The sequence below is a fragment of the Chlorocebus sabaeus genome, chromosome 13 (assembly GCF_047675955.1).
Source record: "Chlorocebus sabaeus isolate Y175 chromosome 13, mChlSab1.0.hap1, whole genome shotgun sequence".
Lineage (NCBI taxonomy): Eukaryota > Metazoa > Chordata > Mammalia > Primates > Cercopithecidae > Chlorocebus > Chlorocebus sabaeus.
In genome coordinates, this window is record NC_132916.1 from 32622043 (window position 1) to 32638610 (window position 16568).

The following is a 16568-nucleotide window of genomic DNA, read 5'->3' on the forward strand; positions in this document are numbered from 1 at the left end:
TCTACACAGGAGGGCTGGGGCAACTTAGGCTGACCAGCATGCAGGTGCTCTGAATGCCTGGAGATCTTCCTGGGCATGTAACAGAGAGGGTCCCCCTGCACCAGGATCTTTGTCCAGGAAGGCTGGGGCAGCTTAGGCTGCTGAACCCGGCAAACAGGTATTCCAAATCCTGGAGATCTGCCTAGGTGTGGAGCAGAGAGAGCCTCACAGCATGGCAGTCTATGTCCAGGAACGGTGGGGTGGCTCAGGCTACTAGTTCAGGCAAGTACATATTCCAAATGCCTGGATTTCTGCCTGGGGTTGGAAGAGAGAGGGCCCCGCTGCACCATTATCTCAGGGAGGCAGGGTGGGGCACCCAGTGATGGCACACGCAGATCAGTTGCAGGTTTCCGTGCTGGCCCTGGCTTCAAGTCTCACCACCCAGGAGAAACTGCAGCTGTAGCAGCTCTCTTCCGTGCCAGACTTGTGACAGGGGAGAGCACAATTCCAGCACCTACTGCTGAAGCACTTTCCACAGTTCTGGATATGGAGGCCCCCTATCCAACTCTGGAGCAGGTGTTCCAATCCCTGACCTGAGACTAAAATGCCCGTACAGCCATGCTGCAGGTCACCCAAGAATGGCCCAGATTAAAAATGGTGTCCTGCTCTCAGTCTCAGATCTGGGAAAATGCCTGCAGCTTTTCCCAGTGTCTTTCCTTCACAGTGTCTCCAATCCTCTCCTCAAGTTAACTACAGGGCTTGGGAGAAGCAAAATGCTCTCCCTTGGCCTGAGTTGCTTGGATTCCCAGTGGCAAGGTGAATCACAGAGGGAGACTTCATCCTTTCTCACGTACTGGGGATTCACTCACCTTTTTCAGCTGGATGCTATCATGGGGGCTGTTTTCTGGCATTCTCCTCCCTGGGTTCTGGGATGTCCTTTATGATTCCAGTAGATTTCCATTTTCCTCCTTGAGTTAAAACTCACAGAGTTGATCTTTATGTACTATCTTGCTATTTCCAAGTGTCTGAGGCATGCTGAAAGCCACTAATCCACCATCTTGGAAAAAAACCAACCGAAAACACTCATTTTATATTTCATGGGACAATCTGGTTAAGGCTCTTGAACCTGAAATAAAGAGGATCTTGGATCAGATCCATAGGAATAGGAAATTATTTGAAAAGTTTCAGATAAAATATACGCAGAGAGAGTTTGTGTTTAATTTCTTATTTTTATAAAGCTTCAAGTAAATCATTCATTTAGCAATTTTGTCATTTAGGTAAATATTTTAATGTCTACATACAAGTAAATACATTTTTACTTTTCTTTCTTTTTTTTTTTTTTTAATCAGAAGAGACCTGGATTATGATTTTTACTTTTCAAAGATTCTAGTGTCGGGGCTGGGTGCGTTTGCACATGTCTGTCATCCTAGCTACTTGGGAGGCTGAGGCAGGAGAATCGCTTGAGTCCAGGAGTTCAAGGCTACATGAGCTACAACCATGCCTGTGAATAGCCACTGACTGTAGCCTGGATAACATAGGAAGACCTTGTCTCTGGGGGAAAAAAAAAAAAATATATATATATATATATATATATATACACACACACACACACACACCCCCATATATATATAGTGTCAAGTCATCAGAATAGCTAGAAACAAAAATCCATGATTTAAAATTTCACATACGTGACTCTCACATTTTAGGTACTGCAGTAAAATGTTGTTAATTTCATGACATTCCAATAGGGAAATATAATAAGACTGTTTTAAGTGGATGAAGACTCTGACAACAAATTAATAATAGATTTGTAGGTTCAATTACCTTAAAAATTTGAAATTAAATTAGTAGTTCAACTTGAGACATTTACTCAATCAAAAATAGAAATACATTTTTATGGGGAAATAGACTACATAAATTGAAATGACTCTGCTTCTTTGGCAGATTGACACAAGGTGCTAAAAATGTCCCAGACTGACTGACCCTAGAACCATCAGAGCAGTGAACTTTGGAGTTTCTGGGTTTTATTCTTTTTTTTTTTTTTGTGATGGAGCTTTGCTCTTGTTGTCTACGCTGGAGTGCAATGGCACAATCTCGGCTCACTGCAACCTCTGCCTCCGGGGTTTAAGCGATTCTCCTGCCTCAGCCTCCTGAGTACCTGGGATTACAGGCATGCGCCAACACGCCTGACTAATTTTGTATTTTTAGTAGAGATGGGGTTTCCCCATGTTGGTCAGGCTGGTCTTGAACTCCCGACCTTAGGTGATCCACCCGCCTCGGCTTCCCAAAGTGCTGGGATTACAGGTGTGAGCCACCTCGCCCAGCTATTCACTGTTTATTGTAATGAAAATGCATTAGATAGCATTCGAATGTCAAAAATAATACTATTTTTCTTAGGTTATCAGGCAACACATTATGTGATTCCTACTCAGACCAGCATATTCATACTAAATAAAAGACTGAATAGCACTAGAAAGTTGGCTAACAGTTATAGGTATGCACATACACACACATACTAATTTTAATTTATTATTTTAATGCTTCTAGGGGGAAAAATACAATGGTCATCACCTTAAAGGCTGACAAAGCATCTGGCAAAATTCAACATCCTTTCTTCATAGAATAACTTCATAAAATATAAGTAGATGGGCCGGGCGCGGTGGCTCAAGCCTGTAATCCCAGCACTTTGGGAGGCCGAGACGGGCGGATCACGAGGTCAGGAGATCGAGACCATCCTGGCGAACACGGTGAAACCCCGTCTCTACTAAAAATACAAAAAATTAGCCGGGCGAGGTGGCGGGCGCCTGTAGTCCCAGCTACTCGGGAGGCTGAGGCAGGAGAATGGCGTGAACCCGGGAGGCGGAGCTTGCAGTGAGCTGAGATCCGGCCACTGCACTCCAGCCTGGGAGACAGAGCGAGACTCCGTCTCAAAAAAAAAAAAAAATAAATAAAATAAAATAAAATAAAATAAAATATAAGTAGATGAATAGTTTCTTAATATGAATACCAAATATATGTATCTTAGTTAAAAAGTCTGAATTATGCTTAGCAGGGAAACTATGGAGGCATTTCTGCCACGGTTATGAACACATCCAGGATGACACTGATTACTTTTTAAAATTGAACTAAAGTACAGACAGATTATGACAACAACTAGGTGGGAAGTGAAGGAAACTAGGTAAAAGCCACGTATCTTGATTGCAGAGTTGCACCAAAATTATACCTTGTTCAAGATTATATACACTTGCTTAAGAAAATACCCTAATATGAGAATGACAAAAGATACTGCAGCAATAAATCTAATTCTTAAAAGGTGAAAGAAGCTGAGTGCCGTGGCTTATGCCTGTAATCCCATCACTTTGGGAGGCAAGGCGGGTGGATCACTTGAGGCCAGGAGTTGGAGACCAGGTTGGCCCACATGATAAAACCCTGTCTCTACTAAAAATACAAAAAAAATTGTGGTGGACACCTGTAATTCCAGCTACTCAGGAAACTGAAGCATGAGAATTGTTTGAACCCAGGAGGCGGAGGTTGCGGTGAACCGAGATCAGGCCACTACACTCCAGCCTGGGCAACAGAGTGAGAGTCTGTCTCAGTAAATAAATAAATACATAAATAAAATAAAATAAAAAAGGTGAAAGAATAACATCCTTTTACAGGTGATCTACTAGAGCAAAGAGAAGTATGTTTTAGGAATTTTTTGTTTTATATTATTCAAAAATCAGGAAAACATAGACTCTTCAATATAGATGATCCAAGTTAAGAAAAGACAACAGATGGAGCTGAAAACTGATTTACTGAGATCAGCTGTGATAAAATAAAGCAAAATGAGATAAAAGAGATTAAATTAATTAAAATTAAATAAATTAAAATTTGCAGTAGAAGTACTAAGCTGTAGACTTAAAACTGAAGAAAATAAAATCAGTGATGTAGGAAAACTAACATAAGAAGCTCTGCCAGAATACAGAAGTAGAATAATAGAATGATGAAGAAAGGAAATAAGTCCTTTGATTATAAATGATAATTTTGTTCCCTTTGCAGGGAGAGTTTACAGTCTTGAAGGGCAGTGTCATCAGTTGTAACACTGGTAATTGGGGACAAATACAGTCAAGTATTTTAGAATTTAAAATATGCCTTCTGCTTTTCAGATTACTTGAAAATCTTTTCTACAAAAGTAGAAAAGATGAAAGATCAAAGAAAAAATATTTCTTAGAGCAAAAGCTAGAAAACAGCAAAAAAGTATAAACAAAAAGTGTGAAACAAGATCAGATATTTCACTGACAGGGAATATAAATGGGTTAAGTTCCCTATTAAAAACTAAAACCTCTTCAGTGTATATAAGGCCATAGCCAAATGATCTTTCTGCAGGTAACCATGATAAATTCTGAGTAAAATACTCTACACAACTATGTGAAGGTCCTGGAGAGTAAAAAAAAAAAAAAGAGGCTGGCAGATTCTTGAGGAAAGACAACACTTGGAAGAATGTCCAGGAGAGTTTCCTGTTTTTTAATACCAGCCTCAGGGCAGGGTGAAATCAGTGCTGCATTGATACCTGCTATTCTCATAGAAAATCTAGTTTTTCTGGCCTGAAAAACCAGATGATAGAGTTTGCAGTAAGAAACTGCTGCTGGAAATGAGAAATGGATCCCAGAGAGAACTAGACTGGTATAGCCCGAGGTTCTGTGTGTAACCCCTGCCCAAATCTCTGACTGACTTCTGAACCATGCATGTGCAGGGCAGACTAACAGCTTCCCAACTGGGGGTAGGTCCAGAACTGAGATTTGAGTTGCTGCCCAAGAGAAGAATTTGTAGTTTGAATCCAAGCAAGGTAATTTCCTACTAAAGCAAAAATGTCAATAGTCTTCAGTGAAGAAAATGCAATTCACAGTATAACATTCACAAGGTCCAGGTTACAATCCAAAATTGAAAATGAGGAAAATGTGTCCCATTCTGAAGACAAAAAGCAGTTAACAGAGACTAACCCCAATGTGAACTGGATTAGGAGACAACTACTTTAAAGCAGCTGGGGAAGCAATTGCTAGGAAAGGGTGAGGTAAAGAAAATATGTTCAGAATATGTCTCAGCAGACAACTGAAATCATAAAAAATGTACATTCTAGAACTATAAAATATAATATATAAAAATTCACTTGATGGGCTTAATAGCAGAATGGAGATGACAGAGGAAAGGTTCAAATAACTTAAAATTATCCAATGTAAAGAATAGAAAGAAAATGATTAGAAGAAAATAAACAGAGCCTTAGGAATGTGAGGAACTGTACAAGCTTATAACATATTTCCAAAGAGGGAGAGAATGAGGCAGAAACACTTTTGAAAAAACAATGACTGAAAAATTTCCAAATCTGGAACACATAAATTTATAGATTTCAGAAACTTAGTGAACTTAAAGCAGAATAAATTAGGTACACTGTAGTAAAACTGCTAAAAACCTAAGGTAAGGAGCAAATCTAGAAAGCAACCAGAGAAAACATGACACATTAAATATGGAGGTGTTGGGAACAGGCCCCCAAAATCTGGCCATAAAGTGGCCCAAAACTGGCCATAAACTCTGCAGCACTGTGGCATGTTCGTGGTGGCCATGACGCCCACACTGAAGGTCGTGGGTGTACTGGAATGAGGGCAAGGAACACCTGGCCCACCCAGGGCGGAAAACCACTTAAGGCATTCTTAAACCACAAACGATAGCATGAGCGATCTGTGCCTTAAGGACATGTTCCTGCTTCAAGTAACTAGCCAGACCCACCCCTTTATTTCAGCCCATCCCTTTATTTCCCATAAGGAATACTTTTAGTTAATCTATAATCTATAGAAACAATGCTTATCACTGTCTTGCTGTCAGTAAATATGTGGGTAAATCTCTGTTCGAGGCTCTCAGCTCTGAAGGGTGTGAGACCCCTGATTTCCCACTCCACACACTATATTTCTGTGTGTGTGTGTTTAATTTCTCTAGTGCCGCTGGGTTAGGGTCTCCACAGCCAAGCTGGTCTTGGCATGGAGGAACAATGGTTGGGAACTAATGACTTCCGTTAGAAACTTTGGAGGTCAGAGACAGTGGAACATCTTTACATTGTTGAGAGGAAGAAACCATCAATTTAGTAATCTTATTCTAGAACTTCCTGTGAGAATGAAGACAGTAGCTCACACCTGTAATCCCAGTGCTTTGGGAGGCTGAGGCAGGGGGATTGCTTGGGGCTAGGAGTTTAAGACCTGCCTAGCCCATCTAGAGCAACATAGTGAAACCCCATCTCTACAAGAAATTTTAAAAAAATTAGCTGGTGTGGTGGCACATGCCTGTAGTGGGAGCTTCTCAGGAGTCTGAGGTTGGGGGATCACTTGAGCCCACAAGTTTGAGGCTGCAGTGAGCTGTAATTGTGCCACAGCACTCTAGCCTGGGCAATAGAATGAGACTCTGTCTCTCAAATAACTAAGTAAATAAATAAAAGAATGAAGGCAAAATAAAGACATTCTAAAATTAAAAAGAAAAATGCCTCTCCTGGGCACAGAGGCTCATGCCTGTAATCTCAGCACTTTGGGAGGCCGAGGCAGGTGGATCACCTGAGGTCAGGAGTTTGAGACCAGACTGGCCAACATGGTGAAACCCTGTCTCTACCAAAAATACAAAATTAGCTGGGCATCTTGGTGCATACCTGTAATCCCAGCTATTTGAGGGGCTGAGGCAGGAGAATCGCTTGAACCTGGGAGGCAGAGGTTGCAGTGAGCCAAGATTGTGCCATTGCACTCCAGCCTGGGCAAAAAGAGTGAAACTCTATCTCAAAAAAAAAAAAAAAAAAAAAAAAAAGAAAAGAAAAGAAAAGAAAAGTACCAAAGAGAATTTATCACCAACAAACCTGTACTACAAGAGATTCCAAAACTTGTTCTTCAGATAGAAGGAAAATGATGGATGGGTACTTCAATGATGAAGAAGTGAAATACATCAGAAATGAAAATGGTGAATATTGGGGTAAATATAAGCACTGATTTTTTCTCTTAGTTTCTTTAAAATATAATTGATTATTTTACATAAAATTATAGTGTTGTCTTATAGAGTTTATGGTGTATGTAGGTATGATACACGTGACACCAGTAGCAGAAAGGGGGATGTTTAGATGGTTCTATACGAATGCAGTATTTCTACATTTTTTGAAGTGATATTATATTCTAAGTAGAGCATGAAAAGCTAAGGATGTGTATTGTAATCACAGAACAGCAACTAAAATAAAGGCTGATAGATTAAATTAAAAAGGAATTTTAAAATGTATTCAAATAATCCGAAAAAAGGTAGGCAAAAAGTAAAAGAAAAGACAAAAAGAAAACAAATAATAAAATCATGGACCTAAATATTAAATGTTAATGAACTAAACATTCCAATTAAAAGTTAGAGATTATCAGAACAAATTTTAAAAATACCAAGAGATATACTTTAAAAATACACAGATAGATTGAAAGCAATTGTATGCAAAGAGATATAGCATCCAAACAGTAATGATACAAAGGCTAACATGGATGTATTAGTGCCATATTAAATAAACTTCAGAAAAAGCTGGGCCTCTCTTTCACAGCAAAGATGGATTCTGAGGTAGACGGGGAGGTCAGCTTCCCAGGGTGGCTTCCCAAGGTGGTGGAGACAGTGGCCACACCATGGTCTCAGATGCTGAGGCAGGCCTGTGTGACTGCCAGTGGGTAGGCCGTGGTGAGTGGAGAAAACAGGCACTTGTCCCCTCTGCATGCCCTGCACATACTCCTGGGCTGTGGGCCCCACCAGCAGATGCTTGTGCAGGGCTCAGCCTTTCCCTCGTTGGTTTCTGGCAGCACTAGACCTGTGTTCCTGGGCCACAGTGCTAAAGTTTGTCTTCTATGGATTAGGTTGTAGATAAATCAAGTATTGTATGGTGGCTTGTGGAAGACAATTTTGATTCTAAGATCAGTTCAACAACCATTAGCTTCAGCTATAATCATTTCTGATATCAAAAAGAAGAAATATTTTCAACATTAAGGAATTGATTAAATGATTTTTAGTTTTTTTTCTTTCTTGTATCAAGGGACAAGTCATAGATTAAAAACTTTTTGACAGCAAGTCCTATCTAATTTTATAGTTGACAAATGTGTGCTATTATCACAAAGGAGAAGTCAGAGAAAGATGCTACAGACTGCGCCAATTCATTCATACAATTTTTCTTTTTCTTTTTTTTTTTGAGATGGAGTCTCGCTCTGTTCGCTCAGGCTGGAGTGCAGTGGCGTGATCTTGGCTCACTGCAACCTCCACCTCCGGGTTCACACCATTCTCCTGCCTCAGCCTTCCAAGGAGCTGGGACTACAGGTGCCTGCCACCACACCTGGCTAATTTTTTGTATTTTTAGTAGAGACAGGGTTTCACCATGTTAGACAGGATGGTCTTGATCTCCTGACCTCGTGATCTGCCCGCCTCAGCCTCCCAAAGTGCTAGGATTACAGGCGTGAGCCACCACCCCTGGTCACAATTTTTCTGTAGTTCAAAAACCACAATATCTCACATTGTCTAGCAGCTAAAAAAATTTTTTTTTAATTTTTAAGAAAAGCAAAAGACCACAATGAACTTAAATGAACTCTTTAAAGAAATTAGTTAAATAATTCCATCCACTCACACTAACACCCCATCTGGTAGTAAAGCCTTTAGACTCCAAAGACAATCTAGAGGCAAAGTGGAAGCTATTGTTGGCTGAGCCTCAGTCATTCACACTTCATAATGAAATAGATAGTTTTAAAAGTTGACAGGAGGATTCTGGTCACTGCCATTAGTTTGTACATGGGTTTTGGGTCTTGTTCACACACAAAGGATTCCCAGAAACATCTAAGTTTTGTTCTCTTGTTGAAGACTGTAGTCATGATATTTAAGTCCATTGAATTCTATTATATAAAGAATCTCTGGTGCGAAAAACTACATCATTGGTGTTTGACCTTACTGAAAATAAATATGTAAGTATATGGATGGTGGTGTTTTTGTATTCAAATTTTATGGAGCATTTTATAAAGAGAAAATTAGGGTCAGGTGCAGTGGCTTATGCCTATAATCTCAACACCTTGGGAGGCCAAGGCGGGAGGATTGCTTAAGATCAGGAGTTTGAGACTAGCCTGGGCAACATGGCAACATCTCTCAACACACACACACTTTAGCACTTTCATGGTTCTAAAAAAAAAAAAAAAAAAGACCTTCTGGAGCCTATCATTTCCTTAGATTCCCATTACCTGTTATAGGGCATTGTACTATTTAAAACCAGGGGCCAGGAACAGTGCCTCATGCCTGTAATTCCAGCACTTTGAGGGGCCAAGGTGGGTGGATCACTTCAGCCCAGGAGTTCAAGACCAGCCTGGGCAACATGGCAAAACCCTGTCTCTACAAACAACTAGCCCAGTGTGGTGGCATGTACCTGTAATACCAGCTAGTAGGGAGGCTGAGGTGGGAGAATCATCTGAGCCCAGGAAGTCGAGGCTGCAGTGAGCCATTGCACTCCAGCCTGGGTGACAGAGTGATACCCTGTCTCAAAAAAAAAAAAAAAAAAAAAAGTAGGATATCTAAAGTGGAGGGTTGACAATTATTATTTGAATACAAAATTGAATTTATAGGACTATGTATTTGTGGGACTGATGGAAAGAATTTCATCTTTCTGCCATCCCTAAAGCAGTTTCCATTGAAAATATTCACCAGGGATGCATGCAGTCAGTTAACATCAACAATAGATCACCCTGACTTTTCTTTTTGATGTTTTAGTTTGTGTGTCAACAAACGCATTACAAGTTGAGCATCCCTAATCTGAAAATCTGAAATCTGAAATGCTCCAAAATCTGAAACATTTTAAGGGCTGACATAACACCACAAGTGGAAAATTCCACACCTAACCTCATGTGACAGGTTGCAGTCAAAACGCTGTGATGGGCCTATTGAAGGACTAGAGCAGTGTGTATTCCTAACAAAGCAAGAAATCATGTCACTTTATAAAATCAAAGAGAGCCTTCGAAGTCAAAAATTATTGTTAATTAGGCAGATGACTCTGGAGGAAACTTCTTTAAAAAGTTTTTTATTTCCATAGGTTTTTGTGGAACAGGTGGTATTTGGCTACGTGAGTAAGTTCTGTAATGGTGATTTGTGAGATTTTGGTGCACCCATCACCCAAGCAGTATACACTGAACCCAATTTGCAGTCTTTTTTCCCTCACCCCCCTCCCACCCTTTCCCCCAGGTCCCCAAAGTTCATTGTATCATTCTTATGCCTTTGCATCCTCATAGCTTAACTCCTACTTATGAGTGAGAACATACAATGTTTGGTTTTCCATTCCTGAGTTACTTCACTTGGAATAATAGTCTTTAGTTGCATCCAGGTTGCTGCAAAAGTCATTTGTTCCTTTTTATGGCTGAGTAGTATTCCGTCATATACACACACCACAATTTTTTTATCCATTTGTTGATTGATGGGCGTTTGGGTTGGGCTGGTTCCGTATTTTTGCAATTGTGAATTGTGCTGCTATAAACATGCGTGTGCAGGTATCTTTTTTGTATAATGATCTCTTTTCCTCTGGGTGGATACCCAAGAGTGGGATTGCTGGATCAAGTGGAATTTCTACTGTTAATTCTTTAAGGAATCTTCACACTGTTTTCCATAGTGGTTGTACTAGTTTACATTCCCACCAACTGTGTAGAAATGTTCCTTTTTCACTGTATCCACAACAACATCTATTATTCTTTGATTTTTTGATTATGGCCATTCTTGCGGGAGTAAGGTGGTATTGCATTGTAGTTTTGATTTGCATTTCCCTGATCATTAGTGATGTTGAGCGTTTTCCATATGTTTGTTGGCCATTTGTGTATCTCCTTTTGAGAATTGTCTATTCATGTACTTAGCCCGTTTTTTGATGGGATTATTTATTTTTTTCTTGCCAACTTGTTTGAGTTCGTTGTAGATTCTGGATATCAGTCCTTTGTCAGATGTGTAAATTGTGAAGATTTTCTCCCACTCTCTGGGTTGTCTGTTTATTCTGCTGACTGTTCCTTTTGCTGTGCAGAAGCTCTTTAGTTAAGTTCCACCTATTTATCTTTGTTTTTATTGCATTTGCCTTTGGTTTCTTGGTCATGAAGTCTTTGTCTAAGCCAATGTCTACAAGGGTTTTTTTTTGATGTTATCTTCTGGAATTTTTTGGATGAAACATTTTTAAAAGCCATCCAACAGAATGCATTTCTAGAGGATGCCCTTCTTGGTCCCTCAACTGCTTCTGATGTCTTTTCTCACCTAAAAAATAATAATAATAAAAATACAGTGTACAGGACAAGGCTCAACATTGTAGGTAGAGACTGAAAGCCTGCTATTGTTAATGTTGTTTGCAACCAGTATAGGTGTTCTGATGATGCTACCATGCTGCTTACTTACCACGAACACATTATTTTTTCATTATATTAATGATGTCATATTTTTTCCTGTTGAGTACTTATATGTGAACAAGTATAAGAAAATGATTGCTGTGCTTGCTTTGGAAGCACATATATTAAAATTGAAATGATACAGAGAAGATTAGCATGGCCTCTGCACAAGGGTAAGTTTTATTTAAAAGATGTCAAATTTTTTGGCCGGGCGCGGTGGCTCAAGCCTGTAATCCCAGCACTTTGGGAGGCCGAGACGGGCGGATCACGAGGTCAGGAGATCAAGACCATCCTGGCTAACCCGGTGAAACCCCGTCTCTACTAAAAAATACAAAAATCTAGCCGGGCGAGGTGGCGGGCGCCTGTAGTCCCAGCTACTCGGGAGTCTCGAGGCAGGAGAATGGCGTGAACCCGGGAGGCGGAGCTTGCAGTGAGCTGAGATCCGGCCACTGCACTCCAGCCTGGGCGACAGAGCAAGACTCCGTCTCAAAAAAAAAAAAAAAAGATGTCAAATTTTTTACAAAAGAAAATGATTGCTTATTGGTAGCATATAAAGACAGGAATGATGGTGATGCTTAACAACCACAGATTGTCCTCACAGGTGGCAGAGATAGTGATACCTTCACTTTCTGATCGTTAAATGTACACAGTCTTTGTTTCATGCACAAAATTATTCAAAATGTTATATAAAATTACTTTTAGGTGATGTATATAAGTGATATATGGAACGTAAGTGAATTTTGTATTTAGACTTGGGTCTTACTTATTATGATTTGTGTACAGTGCGTAGCAAATTGTGTGGCTTCTAGTAGGTGTTCTGTAAATCTTGGTTCCTCTTTTTATCTGTTGTCTTCAGCACTCGTTTCAGTGAAGACATAGTAGAATTCATCGATGTGTATTGAACTGAATATCAATCTATAATATAGTATCACATGGGAACATTTAATGAGCTGTACTACCTACAGATTTAGTAAAATGTTGTTTGAACTTTAGTTCTTTTAAAAGAAGCTATTTCAGCAGCAGCTGCTTAAATAGTCTATAGGTTCTCTTTTCTTTTAGTCTGTAATACAATAAGAATCTCCTAGAAGGATAAATCAAATTGGTTCCATGAAACCATAAAATTATTGTGTGATAATTTATAGGAAACCTCCTTTAATGACATGTTTTAAAAGTTTTTCTTACTCTAAATCGATATGTGTATGTATAAGTAAGCATTATTCAGCTTCTTGATTTGACACTTGGATTTTTAAGGAAAAGATCTTCATATCCATGTGCATTTCCAAAATATTTATTTAGGTACTTGTAATTACTTTAAAAATCCTCTTTGCTTGTGTTTCATCTGTAGGTATTATAGCTATTCACTGTTGAGAATTTAGAGGTACTTACACCATTTTTTACAAAATGAATGTTCTGTAATTCTAGTATTCTGTTTTACATGACCAAGTGCTCATTTCACTCTATTTAGAGAGATGATGAAGAAATCATAGTCAAGAACTCCTGAATTTTAAAATAGTATTTAGTAATGACAAATGTTGATATAAATGTATTATGAAATCTTTATGTCTAAGAAAAATAATATTAAACAGCTAATATTAAACATTTTGGTGGCTAAATAACATTTCAAGAGATGGATCTATTGCATTGATAATTAGCATGATATTTGAATTACAAAAAACTTTTCAATTTAATGAGTATGGTCCCTTTTCACTTGTGTTCTATAAAAACCTAAAGGTTTTTAAGCCAAATGATTTCTGTTTAGAATTCTGTTTAGAATACACTTCTCAGAGCATAAAGTTTTGGATTGTATATCCTTGTACAGGCTGATTTTTTAAAAAGTTCGTCCTTTAAAAAATTAAGTCTCTAAGACTTAAAGGCATTGGTATTCTATTTTAACTTTGTTAATGAGTGGAAATCTTTTAATGAAGAGTATTACAAGTGGGCCTTTACATTTCTCATTTTGATTAACGTATTAAAAGGTGCATGCTTGTTAAACTACATCTCAGAGCCTTATACATCTATAAAAAAGATGTTATTCTACAACAAGGACCAAAGCGTTACCTTCACATAGATGAACTTTCATTCGTGTAATATGTTAGTTTTAATTCTATAACATTGTGCTCTTTAATAATCACTGATGATATGTATGGCTTATTTCCCAAAATTTTAAAGGGCTTATTGAAATATAGTTGATGTATTATAGGCTGCACATAGTTAAAGGATACAGTTTTTAAAATACTGACATATGTATACCTTCATGAGACCATTGCCACAACTAATAGAGTGAACATTTCTATTGCCCCCAAAAGTTTCCTCTTGCCCTTTTTTCTCTCTCTCTCTTCTTCCCTTCCCCTTCCCTTCCCTTCCCTTCCTTTTTTCTCTTCTCTCTCCCCTCTCCTCTCTCTGCTCACCTCTTCTCTTCTCTTCTCTTCTCTTTCACTCTGTTGCCCAGAATGGAGTGCAATGGCGCAATCTTGGCTCAGTGCAACCTTTGCCTCCTGAGTTCAAGTGATTCTCCTGCCTCAGCCTCCCAAGTAGCTGGGATTACAGGCATATGCTACCACACCTGGCTAATTTTGTCTTTTTATTAGAGATAGGGTTTCACCATGTTGGTCAGGCTGATCTTGAACTCCTGACCTCAGGTGATCCACCCGCCTCGGCCTCCCAAAGTGATGGAATTACAGGCATGAGCCACTATACCCGGCCTTGCCATTTTTTTCATCTGTCACTACCAAACCTGCTGTCCCTCTCACAAGCAGCTACTGATTAGCTTTCTGTTGCTATAGATTCGTTTGCATTTTCTAGAGTTTTATATAAATGGAATCACATAGTATGTACTCATTTTTTTGGTCTGGCTTCCTTTACTCTGCATACTTATTTTGAGATTAATCTATTTTGCTATGTGTATGAATAGACTACCCTTTTTATTGCTGAGTAGTACTTCATTGTACAGATATGGCACAATTTGTTTATCCATTCTCCCGATGATGGATATTTAGATTTCTTCCAGTGTTTGGCTATCCCAAATAAAGCTGAAGTTTTTAGCTTATTTATGAATAAAGCTGCTATAAACATCGAGTATATTTTAAAAAATTGTCTGATTTTCCATTTTTACCACTTCCCACAATCATGGCTATCAACTCTTAACATACACCAATGTTTTTATCCACCTTCCTCAGCAACTTGGCAATTAGGAAAGACTGAAAATATTTAACATTAAACCCATTTCCTACATTTTCATCCTTTTACTCATTAGAGGTATTTATTATAGGGAAGAAAAAAATCTGATTTTGAATCTTGAAATCTAAATAGCCTGGCCAGCATTATTTTGCCTTTTATGACATTCCTAAATAAAAATTTTAAATATAACCAAATTGAAACCTGTAGTCTTTAATTACCCAAAAAGCTTATGCAAATACTTTCCTTACTATAATGATGTTATGATGAATCTTTTCTAAAGAGAATAAATGTTTCCTAATGACCATATTTTATTTCCATAAGTATATGTGGCATTTGAAGTCTATCATAGTTACCAAGTTTTCTCTAAACAAGGAAATATGGAAAAGATCTCATAATGCCATACTTTTTTTAAAAACTGAGACACATAATCTAATTTGTGTTTTTTATTATTTAAAATTTTTTTACTATTCCCTTTTTTTTTTGAGACAGTGTCTCACTCTGCACCCAGGCTGGAGTGCAGTGGCACTATCGTGACTCACTGTAGTCTTAACCTCCCCGGGTTCAGGTGAGCCTCCCACTTCATTGTCCCGAGTAGCTGAAACTACAGGCATGTGCCACCACTCCAGGCTCATTTTTCTATTTTTTTTGTACAGACAGAGTTTCACCATGTTGCCCAGGCTGGTCTCAAACTCCTGGACTCAATCCACCCACCTTGGCCTCCTAAAGTGCTGGAATTTACAAATGTGAGCCAGTGTGCTGGGCATACTACTGTATCTATTTTCCTAAAATTTAAAAAATCTCATAACTTTATAGAACGACATTGAGGGAGGGAGGGAGAGAGAGAGAGAGAGAGAAAGAGAGAGAAGAGTCTTGCTCTGTCACCCAGGCTGGGGTGCAGTGGCGCTGTCCAGCACACTGCAACCTTGACATACAGGGTTCAAGCAATCCTCCTACCTCACCTTTCCAAGTAGTTGGGACCACAGGTGTGTGCCACCACACTGGGCTAGGTGTCTGTTTTTGTTTGTTTTTTGTAGAGATGTGGTTTCCCTGTGTTTCCCAGGCTGATCTTGAACTCCTGGGCTCGAATGATCCTCCCAACTTGGCCTCTCAAAGTGCTGAGATTACAGGCATGAGCCACCATGCCCAGTCTATAGAATGACTTTTAAAAGGAATGTTTATATGAAATAAAATTTTACCCTCTTGAGAAAATTTTCTAAGACCTCTCCATTTTTTAAAGAAAAATATGCAGAGCTTAAAACTTGTCCCTTTTCATTTGTTTGTTCTTGACAATACATATGTTTACATGTATGTGTGTGTAAATATACATACACTGTGACAGTTATGTATATTAAAAAACATCTTCCTGTGGCAATAAATACTACCCGTTTATGATATAATTGCATATTTACAGCTTATTAAGAGTTTTTAAGAAATGGTTTAAAAATTTCTGTGGGTACGTAGTGGGTGTATATCTTTTTGTTTTGTTTTGTTTTGTTTTTCTCTTGAGGCAGAGTCTCACTCTTTCGCCCAGGCTGGAGTGCAGTGGTGCAATCTTGGCTCACTGCAACCTCCATCTCCTGGGTTCAAGCTGTTCTCCTGCCTCAGCCTCCCAAGTAACTGGGATTACGGGTACTCGCCACCACATCCGGCTAATTTTTGTATTTTTAGTTGAGATGGGGTTTCACCATGTTGGCCAGGCTGGTCTTGAACTTCTGACCTCAAGTGATCCACCTGCCTCAGCCTCCCAAAGTGCTGGGATTATAGGCTTGAGCCACTGCACCCAGCCCATAGTAGGTGTATGCCTTTATGAGGTATGTGAGATATTTTGGTACAGGTATGAGATTATTTGGTAATAGTCACATCATGGAAAATTGGATATACCATCCTCTCAAGCATGTATCCTTTGTATTACAAGCAATCCATTATACTCTATTAGTTACTTTAAATGTACAATTAAATTATTATTAAACTATAATAATTCTGTTGTGCTATCAAATACTAGGCCTT

The 16568-nt window shown here is 38.9% G+C and overlaps 1 protein-coding gene and 1 non-coding gene across 10 annotated transcripts in view; both read left to right on the forward strand.

Moving 5' to 3' along the window:
• The window catches only part of AFG1L (AFG1 like ATPase), a 247255-nt gene that overhangs the window by 115415 nt on the left and 115272 nt on the right, over positions 1-16568 (forward strand). The window lies entirely within an intron of this gene.
• LOC119625407 (U6 spliceosomal RNA) lies at positions 11486-11589 on the forward strand. The gene has a single exon (XR_005241615.1). It is a non-coding gene; the product is annotated as a U6 spliceosomal RNA (small nuclear RNA).